Below are 17,470 nucleotides of genomic sequence, written 5' to 3'. Positions count from 1 at the left end.
GACACGAAAAGCAGCACAGGCATTAATTCTGTAATTAATGCTGCAAAAAGCACGCGTCTCGTTGGCTGATCACATGCAGCTACTGAGAGCGCAAAAATGCTGCCAGCGAGCTCGCAGCATAATGTACTAACCGTTTTGTAATCAGCGCTGTTCGATATAAAACGGCCATAAATAAATCGCGCAACTATGAATGCTAATTAAGAGCTGTCGCGCTTAGCTGCTTAACCTTAATCACCGCCCCAGTGCCATATTCCTTAGCGGCACTCGTTAAAATTTGGCTTACGGCATTGCGGGACGGTGTTAGCGCGAAGTAAGGGCGTTATAAGGCATCTAAAACAAACAGGTAATCTCGAGGGGGAGGAGTGCGTGCAAAGTGGAGTGAATGAACGATTAACATTCCCGCGTGCTGCTGTAAGCAGAAAAGCTGCGCACGCTTCGGCGAAGGACGACGTAGCACAGGGCAGAGCCGTTAATTGGCCCAGCCTTCCGGCCACCTAAAGGGCTTCCTCACACACAACGGCTGAAGCCCTACAGTAATGCCCTCTTAAGCTTCCCACGGATGTAAAGCGCTTATAGGAAGTCATTTTCCTGTGTAGCCCGTATTCGTATTTTGAAATAAACACTCTGTTTCATTATTTAGCAGTTCGCTAATTCCGGCCCTTTCGACATTATCAACCTAACTAAAACTGAAGTCCGTCCGAACAAGTTTCGGAAGGCCCAACGGTACCTACCGACCGCCGTGTCACCCTCAACCGATAGGCGTCACTGGATACGAATATAGAGGAGCATGTGGTCAGAACACCGCTCCCTCAGCCGTTATCAGTTTTTCGTGCCATCTCGCTAAAAATTACTACGTTATGACTCAAACAGTAGTGGGAAGGGGGGGAGGTGGGGGCGGGGGGGGGGGGGGGGGAAGCAACATTAGCTGGCGATCCTAATACAAGCTTCGCACATCCATAATACATACGAGCATAATTTAACACAAACGTGAAGTCCGTATGTAACATGTAAAAAGTGAAATTACATATGGACTTCGTGTTTATAATAGTTGGGACCGTACCTGTTATCGCTTTACGAAACTCTTCTTACATACGAGATTGCTCGTTGCTTTCCCTCACATTCATATGTGACCGTAACATGCTGTAAGAATAACAGTTTTTTGCGATGTATCTTGATAACGTCCAAGAAGGTGAAATTTGCTAATTGTGAAATGATTAAATAAACTGTTTATTCAAATTAACAGGAACAGCCTGCACAGGGAAAATATTTTATTTTAGAAGAATACAACAGCTGTGGATTCATTGGGGGGGGGGGGAGGGGGGGGGAACTATTGGTATAAGGACCCTTTATATCTACCAGTTGGCAGTAATCCTAAAACACATTATCTATCTTTTGTTACTGGGCAAAGGGAGAGCGATAGACTTGTTAGCTCAGCTGAAGTTACAAAACTTTAACAAACTCCGCTTTTGTTCTTTGTAGCTTACGCTTTATTCGTAGATGGTAATTCTCGCTGTGCACATGTCACGTCGTCATACTGACAGGCATCAACTCCGTGATGCGGCCGGAAAACACAAGAACTGTCACTTGCACACGACCACAGGCAGGCGATGCAAGTCAACGGCTACAACAAAGAGAAAGAACCCCGTAGTGTGCTATTAAAAGATTAGCGGCGAACATGTCGAACACATCATATAGTCTGTGTAGTAATCTGGCTCTAACCAGTATCAACGTGCCGAACCAGAAATTTGATTTTGGGAAGAAGGGAAACGCCCCAACAGTTTCGCAATTTTTTGTCCCGATAACCCTGCCCTGATCAGATGTCACATCGAAAGTGTTACTCCACCTAAAACCGCCCTTTTAATTGAGAATAATACTATCAGGCTTATTTTCATATAGGAGAGAGGTGATAATTAATATCCGAAGTAAGTAATAGCAGTGAAAAAGTTTTAATTAAAATTATCGATATACAGACTCTCATCAGAAAAACGCCCGCGGCAAAGTAGCGCTTCAAGGAAATCAGAGAGGGTGCAATGCGGCTATTTCTGTTTCTAAATTCTACTATAAGAATGCTGCGCGGGTATTGTTATTTCTCTTGTTTTTTTGCGCTCTGCGTTAAGTCTATGTAGCTGCGGCGTGCAATTTAGCTGGCATTCCCGCATGATATGCTACGGAAGGGACCAGGGCACTTTTGTTAAACTGCAAGAAAACTGGCTATAGTTAATGTATACGGGACAGACTTTTGCCGGAAAGTCACGGACTAAGAATGTCTGAGGAATTGTGTGCGCGAGATAAAGTAGCGCTCAGTATTAAATTCTATTACATGCCGAATAACCGATAATAGGCCCTGATACGCAGGGTCGTTAAATTGAATATAAGAACGGAACTAGATACTTAGCTTTGTGAAAGTAAAAGCGTACGAAGTTTGAATGACTGTAACGAAGTATCGTAATGGACCACAGTCCTTGCTATAATATCTTTGAGTGCTATAAAAATCACGCACATTTTAGTTGCCGTAATTGCTGAGAGTAATTATAGGATCAACCCTCCTTTTCCCTATGTATAAAACGATATCATTCACGATCATTTAATTATTATTAATTTTGTTAGTAAAAAAACTAAAGTGATTTGCACAATAGCGTGAGTATTAGCAAATAATAACTAACATTCACAGACGTTATTAACTATCTTGTCTTGGGTAACGCATCAATAAATGAAGGGTGATCGACTGAGCAAAATTAGTATTAAAACCCGAAATTTAGTTGCCGTTACAGTAAAGATGTTTGTGACTGCTCCATCTGATGTGTAGATATAACGAAAAGTCGGGCATATACTGCAGATAACAACATCAACATCTTACGCCAGAGAAGTCGACGAAAGCAGATCGACGGAGGGCGGCTACAAGTGGTGTGCAAAACTTAAGGATAAAGTAATATTAGTATTATGTGTCACTGCCAAATAACATATCTAGATGCAACTTGCAGGATATGTAGAAATAACTGCTACAATGTAGTACTGATGATAACGGAAAGAAATACGCAATGAGACGAAGAGAAACGGCATTTTTATTTAAAGGCAATAATTACGCTGATATATTAGCGTCTCATAATGATCTCCTGGACATTACACAAGGCGGGATGTGGTTCTTATTAGGATGTGTGATTACAACGGACGGTGGTGCATAGTCCGCAACGGGCTCGCATGCTGGCCCCAAACTCGGTGAGAAGTTTTGGTAGGGCGTTCCATTCCTCCACCAGAGTGGTTCACAACTCTGAGTAACCGTTGCTGCATGTGGATGTGCTGCAGAACGTCTCCCCACACGTGCTCGATGGGATTTAACTCGGGAGGGAAGAGGTGGAAAGGGAGGCAGGGAGGGGAGAGAAGGGTAGGCCAGTCCATACGCCGAACATCCTCTCGCTCCATGAACTCCTCTACCTGCAATGTTCAATGCGGCCGTGCGCTGTCATCCATAAAAACGGGGCCAAATGCACCCTGCGAAGAGATGCATACGGAGAAAGATTACAGCGTCACAGTAACGCTGGTGAGTGCACCGGCCTCAGAATTTGGAGGTCAGTACGCTCATCAAACATTGTGCCTACCCACACTATATTATCTGGACCAGCAAAACGATCGTGTTCGACAATGTTCCTGGGAGAATTACGTGTTCCCAAATCTCACCAAATGAGGGTACGTCCAGAACCACTACTCAGGCTGATGCTGCTCTCATACGAGAAGAGCACGCGAACCCACTCCCCGATGCTCCAGTCCCTATGCCGTTGGCACCATCGCAAATCTCTGAACACGGTACACTCACCAATCAGTGTTATTGCGACATTGTACTCCTTCCCCACTTGCGTCTTTTCAGATGCGTATTAGGCCCTGACATCGTTTTTATAAATAACAATGCACAACTGCATTGAACAGCACTGGTGGTGCAGCTTGGAACGAGAGGGTATTCGGTGTGCGAACTGGCCGGCCCGTTCCCCCCACCTAAACCCCATCGAGCACGTGTTGGATGCATTAGGAAATACACCTCCACGTGCACCAACGCCCTATCACAGAACTGCTTACGAACCTTGTGATCAGGATGGGAGCACGTTGGAAAGCATGCATCGCCGTCCGTGGCGAGCACAAACCCTACTGAGACGACAATCACGTCCCGTCTTTTGTAACGCCCACGGGACCATCGCTAATCGCCGTAATTTCAATGTTGTCTTTGAATTAAGGTTGCTGTAATTCCATCGTGTGTAAATGTGAATAAAAGTCTCATTGAGCTATGTTATCTGACTTGACATATAATGCAAAAGTTACTTTCGTCCTTACACCAATATAAAAGTAAATTAAAATTTAAGTCTGTTCACGTGTCGAGTGATGGCACAGACGACAAGAGAACTGCAGCCAAAAAGCAGGCGCCTAGTTGTGAATGCCTTTAAAGCAGGCAATTTTAATTTCTAGTAAACGTTTCTCCGATGTCAGCTTTGTTTTACACATACTTTGTATGCACGTCAGTCCACCGACGTCACGCCGGCGTGGCGCCTAGAGTTGATTAACATGTGCATCTGCTTTCTTTGCTGTAAATAGTCGGACGTCACCATGAAAGAAAGATTAGACCTCTATCAGAATACATTCATCAGTCGTTGCTGTGCTACTTACATATGACGTTGTTCGAAGCTCATTCGTGTCTTTAGACACAAACACTCTTCGCATGTGACTGAACGGTCTGCTGAATGTGATGACACGAAAATCGCTCTTTCCGACAGACAAAGATTCTTCGTTCAAAGCATTACGAAACAAGTGTGATAAAAACGAGTTGGCATTTATTTTTGACAACAGTTGGAAACAATAAGTTGCGAGAATAAAAATACGAGGGCTGGAACTCTAACAGTGGCAACTATTTATTTACAGCTCGTACAAAATAGATGCGTGTTTCAAAGTTTTACTGAACTTCAAAGTAGTCACTAGCATTGTGTATAACCCGTTGCCAGCGGTGTGGAAGTTGTAGGATACTCGTAGCAGTGCCAGTTATGTTGACACTTCTAGCGGCGCGGTCTGTTGCCCGACGAATTTGTACCAGTTCTGAAGCGAATGCCGTGAAGTGTTTCCTACAATTTAGGAATCCCCTGCAAAAGTTAATGAGCCTTACTATCGCTCAACTCAAAGGCCGTTAAAAAAACATTTTTTGTTTTAAAAAAGTCTACTTGTAGTAACTTCAGTACCCCTATAGATACAGAAGTTACACAAAAATTAACCAAGAAGAACACACTCGTCTTTTTGGTACTGATACAATCACTTGTCAAAGCTCTACCGACATCTAGTAGAGCTGTGGATACACTATGTACGACCGTAGGCGAGAAGTAGTTTAATATGGGACGACAGCCTTGGGAGGGAAACGAAAGCCAGTCTGATTCATCGAAAGATAAGTGTATTCTTCTATGATGTAATGAACACTGTGCTCAGATTAAAAATGGATGTATACCCTTATTTATTTTACGACGTTGACTGTCATTTGCACCCAATGTCAACGTTTGGTCCGTCGAATTGTCGTATTACCATTGTCAACGTTTGGTTCGTCGAATTGTGGTATTACTGTTTGCTGATCAGCAGATTACCCCATAACTGTAAAAACTGGATTGATAGCTCAATTGGAAAAAAAAAAGTTAGAAAGCGCCACATTACAATTCCAAGGAACTGGAGTTCGATCATGGGTCCTTCCAATAATAACTATTTTCTGTCGCATACCACTTCTTTCTTCTGTGGCAACGATTTGTTGACGTTAGAAAACGCCAAGATGCACCGTAGTGCAGAGTCAATGGTTTTTTGTGAAGCCCTTTGGTAATCTACAGCGTGATTCAAACGTAACAGAAAAAACTGGCAAGGAAAGAAACAAATCTAAAAATACTGCAAGTTGCCGCTCCAGCAATAACAGGGAAATTCACACGTAGCCATTTTCTTTTAGACTGGAAGAGATGTATTGCCAGAATAATTAGTTCTGAGGCGACAGGACTCCCCAAGCTGATGTTAATCTCACCTAAATATATCTACTGTCTGTTGTAAGTGATTCACTTCGTAGTTAAGCTTCTGTGCGTGTATTCTGATTAATGAAAGAGCAAACGCACGCAACAGTGAACTGCACTGCGTCACCACAGAAGCTACTGAAGCTCGAGCAGTCGAGTTTTTCATCGGTAACTCAAAGATTAGGCGTCAGACTAAAAACATAAAGGTCTGGTGTTGGATCCCCAATAATTCCCAGTACACTTCGCTGTCCCTTATCACCTCTTTCACCTCCGAGAGTGATTTGTGTCTGTGGAAAATACTGAGTCGCACCGTGGTTCGGAGAGCACTTCTTATTTCCGAGGATCGCGTATGCCAAACACCATCTACGACACTGCTGCCCTTCGTGCAGGAATAAATAAACCAATAGGAACTGTTAATGTTGCGGCGCACACCGGTACATGGGCGTAGCTAGAATATCACCCTGATTTTCTAGAAGCGACGACTAGGGCACACGCTGAAGATCTGGTACAACGTTCTGTCTCTAGCATTTCCCAACTTATGATTTTTTGTACTGATAGCGGGACTTTATGGACACCCTGTGTTAATTCAAAGAGAGTCAAAAACAGCTGGTTAGAAGAACCTGACGACGATTCACAAGACATGAACATCAGAGAAGGAAGCATAATAAACCGTCTAATCTTTCGAACGCTAGTGAGAAAGAACAGATTCACGTAAAAATTAAAAAAAAAAAAGCAGACTGGCAAAATGCTATCAAGATGAACGCTTACACATGTAATGAATTCATATGGAAGGACGAGAAGGCAAAAACCTTCAAGCCAAATATCAAGTTCAGTCCCGTTCTTTAAGCAGGCAAAACGAAGATAGAGAGAAATAAGGAGAAGAAGAAAGAAAATATAAGTGATTAACATAGGTGGTCGTGCGACCCACTACTGCGAATCTTTCACCTGTGCATCCATACGAAAGTAAACTGACACACAGGTAATGTTTTATCCTAACCGAATCGCTGATAAATAGCAAAATATGTGGATGAAGGTCACACTTCGTGAATTTTTTTCATCCTCGAGACGTGCACGCGGAAAATGCTGATCTCCGTGGTCCAACATTTGCGATGACGCAGCCGCGGCGGATGAGTCGGCTCGTGCTGCCTGCTGCTTCTGCAGACTCCGCCAAGGCCGGCCGTGATCAAGGCCACGGCGCGGACCCCTCTCTTCCTGCAAAACCTGACGCCAGTCACGTCCCGCCACACACTTCACACCAAAATTCATCATTTCGTATAACCGTCTTAACGCGGGAGCAGTATTTGAGAAGCTGCGCAGCAGCAACGGCTTACACAACTTCACTGATGAGCACGTCAGCTCTTTGAAGGTCCTACGCCAGAGTGAACCACCAAGAAAGTGTATGTTTCGAGATATTCAGCTCTAAAGATCAACCCAGAAGGAAAGTCACTTAATATCCAACTGACTCCTAACATATTATGATCAATGTTGCTTGCTGGCTTTTCAAATAGAACACATACATTACAGGACTGAAAATATCGTGGCCATTACAAGGACGTGCAATAAAAATTGAACAACTTAACAGTCTCATAGCAGATGTTGTTACCTGTACAGAAGTCTTGGTCATTCATCAAAGCAAAATGCGATGTGCTGTTAAGACACAATAACTTGCACAATTTAAACAGAATTTTAGTGACTCTCAGTCATCTTCTGCCAACGGCCTTGTCGCAGTGGTAACACCGGTCCCCGCCAGATAACCGAAGTTGAATGCGTCGGGCTTCGCTGGCACTTGGGTGGCTGACCGTCTAGGCTACGGGACGCAGTTGGCCAGTGGGGTGCTGGCCGCTGTGGCCGAGCGGTTCTAGGCGCTTCAGTGCGGAACAGCGCTGCCTCGGGCATGGATGTGTGTGATGTCCTTAGGTCAGTTAGGTTCACGTAGTTCTAAGTTCTAGGGGACTGACGACCTTCACATGGGCAAACAAATAGCAAGAGACGCCTTCTGGCAAGGCACCTGAGTGATATGATTTAGTATTAACAGGTTACTCACAAGCAGCGAACAGGACTAAGGAAACAGAATTAGTTTCGTTAAAAGACCGCCAGCGAAACAGTTTGGTAAATAAAATCTTTTTTACGCTTCCATTAGTCACAAGATAAATTTCATGAGAATCGGATTCAAATTACAAATCTTAAATCGACCGGCACAATCTGTATATTGAAAGAAGGACTCATAATTGAAACACTTTCGTATAACAAGCGACGCACCATTCTTATCAACATCTGTACTACGCCTGTTCGTAGAAAATGACATGTGAGGAAAAAAGAACTCGCGATATCGCAAGTCTATGGCTTAACTGATCAGTGTCGACACTGATAGTCTCATCAGTGCTGTCTTTTCCTGGAAACATTCTCGAGCAGACTGTAACAAACAATGCACTGCTGTGAACGCAGTCAAGCACAAGCCATGCGTAAACGAGGTGAAAGGAACTGAGAGAGTCGGAGAGCACGTAGAAGAAAATCGAATGGACGATATTCTTTCAATAATATTTGGTATTCTACCGATTATCATTAATATTATAATTATTATTTCTGGAGAATCCCTCAAAATACAGGTGAGAAAGTCTGAGCCTGTTTCAAGTTGCCTCTCAAAACTGTCGTTTACATAGGAAACAATATTGGTATATAATTTGTGTTCGATGTTGAAATTATATCCGAAACGCTTTCTGTGAGACTTAGTCTAATTGAAACTGTTCAGTTAGGTGGCCAGGGAGCACCCGACGTGACCAACATATCCGAAGATGCGTTCGAAGCCGTATGTAATGACTGCACACAGTCTGATCTATACCTACATGCTGGTTACCAATACTTTCGAACATCTTTCCAGCTCACCTTCGTCGAAAGGAGACTCTCTACAATCTGTATCAGCAAGTTTGTAAAAATAAATCACTCCCTCTTGACGAAAATTCACTGTTGCTGCCTAGAAGACGTCTCCGTTAAAGAAGGTTACCATATGAAGAAGGAATCCAAATGTTCTGCACTGGGATTAACAGGAACGCTGAATGGAAACATGAGTGCCAAGCCGCGAAAACACGGGAGCACAAACTCATTGACAATCCAGCTGTTACTGTTCCAGAGTCCTTAGAAGATGATGGTACAGCTCAATAGATTCCGATTGTAGAGGATACGTGCAAATGGAAAATGTACAAGGGGAGCTTTTGCACTGACACTATGTGCGGCAGTAGTGATAGCCAGACAAGGATCCCCATTGCAAATGAATGTCCTAACAGAAATTTCCATGATGGTATCAGGAGCCTACGTGAAACTTCCGACAATGCGCTCCATTGGATTGTCTTCCGACATTCGTGTATAATCTGGGCCGTGGGTTGAAGTGTTTATGTAGCATAAGCAGTTGTACATACGTATTTTTTGTTAAGTATGTAAAAACAGTTTTGTTGTTGTAAGCTAAATGATGCATACGATATATATATATATATATATATATATATATATATATATATATATATATATATATATTATACAGAGTGAACATTAATAAAACCGACTAACTTCAGGGACAGATTCCTGACTGAAAATGAAGGGAAAAAGGTCCTATGAACACGCTGATTCACGACAGTTCCTCTGACCACGTGCCGTATGTCCGTTGTGTGCTGCACGCTGTGTGATTGACGTAGCGCACTCTAAGCTGCAGAATGGTCCGGCATTCACGTCGGAAACAAGCCGAGAAGGTGTTTGTGTACGGCCAAGCAAATGAAAACAGTCGAGAAGCAGAACAGCTCTACTAAACAAATACCCTCAAGCACACCAACCACATCACACAACATTTAAAGGGCTTTTTAGGCGTTTGTGTTATCTTGCGTCCTTGCACACAAACGAACGTGCAAAGAGGCGGCGAAGTATGCATACACCAGATCTGGAGGATCCCGATCCTCAGGTTCTACAGGACATTCAGACGATTCATAGCACAAGCTCTACGCAAGCGGCGCCGGCCGGTGTGGCCGAGCGGTTCTAGGAGCTTCAGTCTGTAACCGAGCGACCGGTACGGTCGCAGGTTCGAATCCTGCCTCAGGCATGGATGTGTGTGATATCCTTAGGTTAGTTAGGTTGAAGTATTTCTAAGTTCTAGGGCACTGATGACCATAGCTGTTGAGTCCCATAGTGCTCAGAGCCATTTGAACCATTTTTTTGTTGTCCTTGCATGCACACCGTCCATTTCCGGAAATTTGTTCATAGCACATTTTTTTCCCATTTCCAGTCAGGGATCCGTCCCTGCAGTTTGTCGGTTTATTGATGTTCACCCTGTATAATACATTATTATTATCATTATCATCGTCATCATCATCGTATGATATCACAGAACACATACACATATACACACAATGTATTAACAAGTTAATGTTGACAACTGATAGCCAGATGACAGCACTCTTGGTCACTTTTTGCAAATCTTTCAGGCCTCCTTTACAAGCATGAGTGGACAGATCTTCATAGTATATCCTTTTGTAACTTACTCCGCACAGTCGTAAGCAGCACTTTAACAATAACATCACTTCCTCCAGATGTAGACACACCCTTCTTTTCCGTTCTGATGTGCTTGAGTTTTGAACACTAGGGACAGCCTTCTTCGCTGGATATTGAATTAGGGGCCTTCTGGGGTGGATCTTAATTCTAGCGTTCTTTCCACTTCCTGTTGACATCGGGAACGACTGTGTCCCTAAGGCTGGTGGTTTCTGGTAAGGGCTATTTAGGAGTGCCTTATTATGGGATTCTGTCTTCTTAGAAATTCTCATCCCGTCAGTTTTTCCGTTCAGACCCAGAGGTGTAGCTGTGAGCAGAACAGGCAACCTACTCAGAGGGAGTAGACCTGACAATGCAAGTAAAAGTACTTGAGGTTTCATTCAGACGTGCGTCTGTCTTAGTTGTTATTGCGTTGATTCCCGAAACAGGGACACAATATTCCGGCGATTTTGTGAAGCAGAGTTGTTTAAATGTCAGTGCAGCACTAAGATATTTAAGAAATTAATTACGGGACACTTCCATCGCATCAAAAAGCAAATGTAGCTTTCTGTCTTATATGGAGATGGAACGCGACAACTGTTTTACTTGAGTGGGCTGGTTTCTCCATTTGCAAAAGTACGCATTCATCATGGTGAGGTAATGTAACAGTGCACTACTCCTGTGATATTGAGCGGCACCGAATTTAACTGTAACTGCGATCTGCTTTTCTGCGAAATGGAATGAAACGCTGTTCAAGATTTACAGTTAGCAAAACGCAAATCATCTTTAGTCTGAGGCTTAAAAAACTCCACTGTTTATCAGATATTAAAGTAGAAAACAATTTACACGATGAGAAACAGTTGATTATTTTTCATATTCTCTTCAGTAGTAACTAATTTAGTATACTTTGAGTACAATAGTATTAAGGGCTTTATCAGTTTATAATTCTGACGGATTTCAGTCTCAATCAGAATATTCAATAGGCGTAAATACAGGTGTGGTCTTGGCAGTGCATCTCACATAAATTTCAGGAGCTAACAAAACCTGGCTATGTTTGCTTGTCGCTTGAGAATCATAAGCATTGCTTGGATCATAAATCGATCAGCACTCGAGCGGTGTGTATTTACCAACGCACCCTTCGCTCACCTACGCTGCGCGCAGCAGTAGTGTTTTAAATCATGCATGCTCGAAAACAATAGCTACGGGTCCTGGAATGCGCATAATCACACCACCTGCGCCTTGTAGACCTCCCATGTGAAATTGTAATAATGTCATAGACAATGTCGTGTTGCTTTACTTCGTTTGCTGTGAACAAACGTAACGTTCTAACAAATGCAGATAACGAAAGACAAAAGAAGCAATAAAGAACAGTTTGAACAATGAGTACATGACTGTCCCTCGCTTCTGTACGAGATACACACGGACGTAAAACAACGAGGTCTAATCGACCAGAGGAGTAATGCATTATGGAGAATAAAGCTAAGATTTCGAATAACCGTACGTCTATTGGCAATGGGGACACAGTAACTAGTTACTTTCTTCTTTCAGTACAGTTACTTGATCATGTTCAGGAATGACTAGTAAAGGTCGTTGTCCTCTGTATTTTTTCCTTCTCCCAACGTGACATTTTCGTGACTCTAGAAATGTCTGTAGCGAATTTTCACAGTTAAAGTACCGTTGTTGCAGAGGTCATTACACACGAAGTACCAGTTTAGTTCCCGGAAAATAGGAGAGAGTGAGTTGAGTCGCCGTGCTCAATATACCGTCCTATCGTTGGGCTGCAGTTTATATCACTCAGGGTAACTCAGCGCAGTTTCCCCAGAAACACGTGCTCTTCCCTCGCTGCACCAAGTTCCGGGTCGCACTACTTGAAATTGGGCCTGTTCCTGTCACAAAGAAATGTAAAAACTCAAACACATTCTCGTTAGTTTCCGACTCATTTGGTACGTAGTCGTGCGTCATTTACAATAAGAGAGATACTTGACGATAGATGCTGGTTCGTACCTATTCTCTTCTGTCGTAGTAGTAGTAGTAGTAGTTCTGGTACAACTTGTTGTTGTTGTTGTCGTCGTCGTTTTCAGTCCTAAGAGTGGTTCGATACACTTATCCACATTAGTCTATCCTATGCAAGCCTTTGCGTCTCTGCATAACGTATGCAATCCACTTGCATTTGAACCTGCTTATTGTAGGCAAGCCTTGGTTTCCTCTAAATGTTTACACTCCGCTTCCTTCCCCCCACCCCTCCCCCCCACCCCCCACATACTCACCATTACCAAATTACTCTTTCTTGGTGCATATTATATGCATTCGCAGTTGCGCATACGAACAACCATCAACCGTAAAAGGAAACGACGTAAATGAAACTTTGTGCTAGAACGGCACTCGAATCCGGATTTCCCGCTTTACGCGAGTGGTCGCCTTAACCTCTTCGGCTATCCGTGCACAACACACGGCCAGACCCAAATTTCCATATGGCATGTCAAATCAAACACCTTCCAGCCGTCTAAATTTCCATATTGTTATTTTATTGGAGTTCCAGTTTCGGCAATATATTATGGTGCCTGACCGACGTGTAGGAAGATTCCAACCTCGATTCCAGTAATAATAGGGGCCAGCATTCAAAGACTGGTATCTGTACATTTTTGCGACAGCGGTCACTTAAAACATCACCAGTTCACAGTGGGACACAGCAACCAGCTATCTTCTTATTTCTGCACAGTTACTTGATCATGTTTAGGAATGACTAGTCTACTAGACTTGATTGTCATATGTGTTTGCCGGCCACTGTAGCCGAGCGGTTCTAGGCGCTTCAGTCCGGAACCGCGCTGCTGCTACAGTCACATGTCCTGCCTCGGACATGGTTGTGTTTGATATCCTTAGGTTAGTTAGGTTTAAGTACTTCTAAGTCTAGGGGACTGATGACCTCAGATGTTAAGTCCCATAGTGCTCAGAGCCATTTGAACCATTTCCTCTGTATTTTCTCCTTCTCCCAACATGAAATTTTTGTAACGCTGGAAAACATCTTTCATCCGTCCAAATTTCCAAATTGTTATTTTATAGGGCTACAGTTTCGGCGATATATTGCTCCATCTTCAGGACCCCGGACAGACGTGTAGGAAGATTCCAACCTCGGTTCCGGTCAAAATATGGTCGGCAGGTGATGTCTGAAGTGATCGATGTCTCTAAAACCTACAGATACCACTCTTTGAATGCTATCTGTTGCCCAATAAAATGAAAGTTTGGAAATATAGACGGCTGGAAGGTGTTTGATTTGGCATTTTGTACTGAACGGCCGAAAAGATGGACATAGAGAAATTTTCATATCGTCGTTCCTGCATCATAGCACATTTTGTAATTCTCGTGCAAGGGATGACATTTTAATCACATGAACGACGACAAATGGAAGTTTGGGTCTGGTCGTGTGTCGCGCACGGATAGTCAAAGCGGTTAAGGCCACTGCTCTCGTTAAGAGGGAAATCAGGGGTCGAGTCCCGCCCAGGTACACATTTTTATTGTGGTCTTCCCTTATACAACTGATAGCTGTTCTAATTCGCAACTGGGAATATATCTCGCGTATTTCATAACGGCTGCAGTCGCCGTAGTGCTTCTGAACAACACAGGCACTGCAATATCCTATTTATTCGCCGATACCAGGCAGCGACTTTCATTTAAAACATTCTCCCCTGTACGGGAATTACGTAATGTGTATACAAGTGCAGGTTGTGACGCAGGGACGACGGCATGTGGAAGTTTTTTGTTTTGTTTTTTAATTTATTGCCTTTCGGGATGTTCCTATACTGTCACTCAATATCAACATCAATTATGATGATACCGGATGCGAGGGTATCCAGTACCCTAGCGGAGAAAATTTCCTACCCGGCCGGGAACCGAACCCGAGCGCCATCGGTTAGGTACCCGCCGCACTCTCCGCGCAGCTACGGAGGCAGACCACATGGAAGTCTGGGGGTGGAAGTGGGTCCTGCACGAATAGTCAAAGCGGTTAAGGCGAACGCTCTCGTAAAGCAGCAGATCCGGGTTCGAGTCCCGGTGCCGCACAAATTTTCACGGTCGTCGTTCCGTTATACAGCTGATAGTCGTGCGTATTCGCAACTGCGAGTACATATTATTTATTTCGTAATGACTGCAGTCGCCGCATCCCTTTCTCGTACAGCATGCAGCAACTGGAAACAACTTTGCATTCACAGTGCCTACAACAATCTATGGTGTGTCGTATTCTTCAGTAACTAAGGTTGGCAACGGGCGGAAATATTCCGCACCGGCCCGAAGTCATCATCCCAACACCGATTCCTTCGCTGCCAGAACAGCGCCAAGTTGCTATTTTGTCGAACACTGATATTTTGAGACTGTGGTCATGCACAAAATACAAGTTCAATCTCACGAAGAAGACAACAGGAACCAAACACTGTTGATAATGCTACTTATATACACAAATAGTGCCGTTGCCGGTTTGGAACCGACATGCCCGTCTTCAGACAGCTGTTCATGTTTAGATTATATTTGTCGTTGTGTACATTAGTAGTCCTCTTTTTCCTCCTGTGCGGCGAAAGTACTTTGGTGATACTTTAAAGCAAAAAACAGTGTGCGGAACAGGCTATTTAACGGTAAAAGTTCCAAATAACGAAATGAACTCCCGAGTCATTATGTTGTGTTCACGGATTAGTAAAAAATATATGAAGCAGTTTTTGATATATAAATATTCACCCCCACCCACAAACACACAGACACACACACACACACACACACACACACACACACAACATAGTTTTCGCGAAACGGAAGACTGAACACACAGACAGTGATATCACAGATACATTAATGACAAAGAATTTCTCTCTCAGAGATGTTACGATACGAGGGGCGTTTGAAAAGCCCGTGCAAAAATAAAAACTACTTACGTGTTTTGGATAAACCTTTTTTATTTGTCGACATAGTCTCTTTTTAGACTTATACACTTCGTCCAACGCTGTTCTAATTTGTCGATCCCTTCCGAATAATAGGAATTGTCCAAGCCTGCAAAATAGCTATTAGTTGCTGCAATCACTTCCTCGTTTGAATAAAATCTTTGTCCCGCCAGCCATTCCTTCAAATTGGGCAACAAATAATAGTCCGAGGGAGCCAAGTGTGGAGAATAGGGGGGATGTGAAACGAGTTGGAATCCTATTTACATCAATTTTGCGACCACAACTGCTAAGGTGTATGATGGTGCATTGTTGTGATGGAAAATGACTTTTTTGCGGTCTAATTGTCGGCGTTTTTCTTGCAGCTCGGTTTTCAAATGGTCCAATAACGATGATTAATATGCACTTGTAATATTTTTACCCTTTTCCAGATAGTCTATGAGGATTATCCCTTGCGAATCCCAAAAGACAGTCGCCATAGCCTTTCCGGTGGAAAGAATGGTCTTCACCTTTTTTGGTGCAGATTCTCCCTTGGTAACCCATTCCTTAGATTGTTGTTTGGTCTCAGGAGTATAGTAATGCATCCACGTTTCATCCACAGTGACGAAACGACGCTTAGAGTCTTGCGAATTCTTCCTGAACAGCTGCAAACAGTCCTTGCAACACTTCACACGATTCCGTTTTTGGCCAAGCGTGAGCAATCGCGGAAGCCATCTTGCGGATAGCTTTCTCATGTCCAAATGTTTATGGAAAATATTATGTACCCGTTCATTCGAGATGCCTACAGCACTAGCAATCTCACGCATCTTAACTCTTCTGTCATCCATCACCATATCATGGTTTTTATCAACGATTTGTGGAGTCGTAACCTCCCCAGGGGGTCCATAACGTTCAGCATCACTTGTGCCCATATGGCTACTCCGAAAATTTTTAAACCACTTATAAACTATTCTAATCGAAGGTGCAGAGTTACCGTAATGTTTATCAAGCTTCTCTTTAGTCTCCTGAGGCGTTTTTCCTTTCATAAAATAATGTTTAATCACCACACGAAGTTCCGAAATCCTTTTTCGTCCTTTTTTTGACAATCAGTCGACTTCCTTGATTCACACGAATATCAAACACAAAGAAATAGACCAATATGGCTGAAACTTGGTGTGCGTTCTTTCCAAAGATGCTACTAACTAAATATGACCTCTCGGACTTTGCACGGACTTTTCAAACGCCCTCGTATGTAGGCTACACTGATGTGACATCAGAAAATTTACAATGTATAAAGGTGTCATTAGCTGCAATTTACACTGAATGAGCATTAGTTACAATTGAAACTCTTTCTCTATTAGAGCGGGCCCTCATACGGCCCAACGGTATCGATTGACCGCCGTGTCATCCTCTGCCGATAGGCATCATCTGATGCGGTTATGTAGGGGCATGTGGTCAGTACACCCTTCTCCCGGCCGTTATGTTTTCGTGACCAGAGCCGCTATTTCGCACTAATGTAACTCCTCAGTTGACTTCACAAGGGTTTAGTGTACCCCGCTTGCCAACAGAGTTCGGCAGACCCGGACGGTGACCCATCCAAGTGCTAGCCAAGCCTAACAGCACTTAGCTTTGGTGATATGACGGGAACCGGTGTCACCACTGCAGCAAGGCTGTTGGCTAGTTACAATTAAAATAGACAAATAAAGAAATCTATTTGTTAGATAATATTATAGAAATAGGTATTACGTAGATATTGATGTATGCAAAAGGAAACAAATTATGACTAACAGTTAAACATAAATCACGCATTATATTAACTTGTGATAGCTACTTTACAGTTTAAATTAAATTATCTATTGTATTTACGAATAAGGCAACGGCCTTGCCGCAGTGGCTACACCGGTTCCCGTGAGATCACCGAAGTTAGGCGCTGTCGGGCGTGGTCGGCACTTGGATGGGTGACCATCCAGGCCGCCATGCGCTGTTGCCATTTTACGCGGTGCACTCAGCCTCGTGATGCCAATTGAGGAGCTACTCGACCGAACAGTAGCG

At 43.4% G+C, this 17,470-nt stretch overlaps 1 protein-coding gene and 1 pseudogene across 1 annotated transcript in view; one reads left to right on the top strand and one right to left on the bottom strand.

Annotated features, from left to right (window-relative positions):
* Positions 1-17,470, bottom strand: part of LOC124612431 (semaphorin-5A) — a 664,451-nt gene that overhangs the window by 547,913 nt on the left and 99,068 nt on the right. The gene's annotated exons all lie outside the window — the stretch shown is intronic.
* Positions 17,291-17,408, top strand: LOC124614679 (annotated as a pseudogene).

The sequence above is a fragment of the Schistocerca americana genome, chromosome 4 (assembly GCF_021461395.2).
Source record: "Schistocerca americana isolate TAMUIC-IGC-003095 chromosome 4, iqSchAmer2.1, whole genome shotgun sequence".
Taxonomy (NCBI): domain Eukaryota; kingdom Metazoa; phylum Arthropoda; class Insecta; order Orthoptera; family Acrididae; genus Schistocerca; species Schistocerca americana.
The sequence above is the reverse complement of the archived record's forward strand: the minus strand, read 5'-3'. Positions and strand labels throughout refer to the sequence as shown.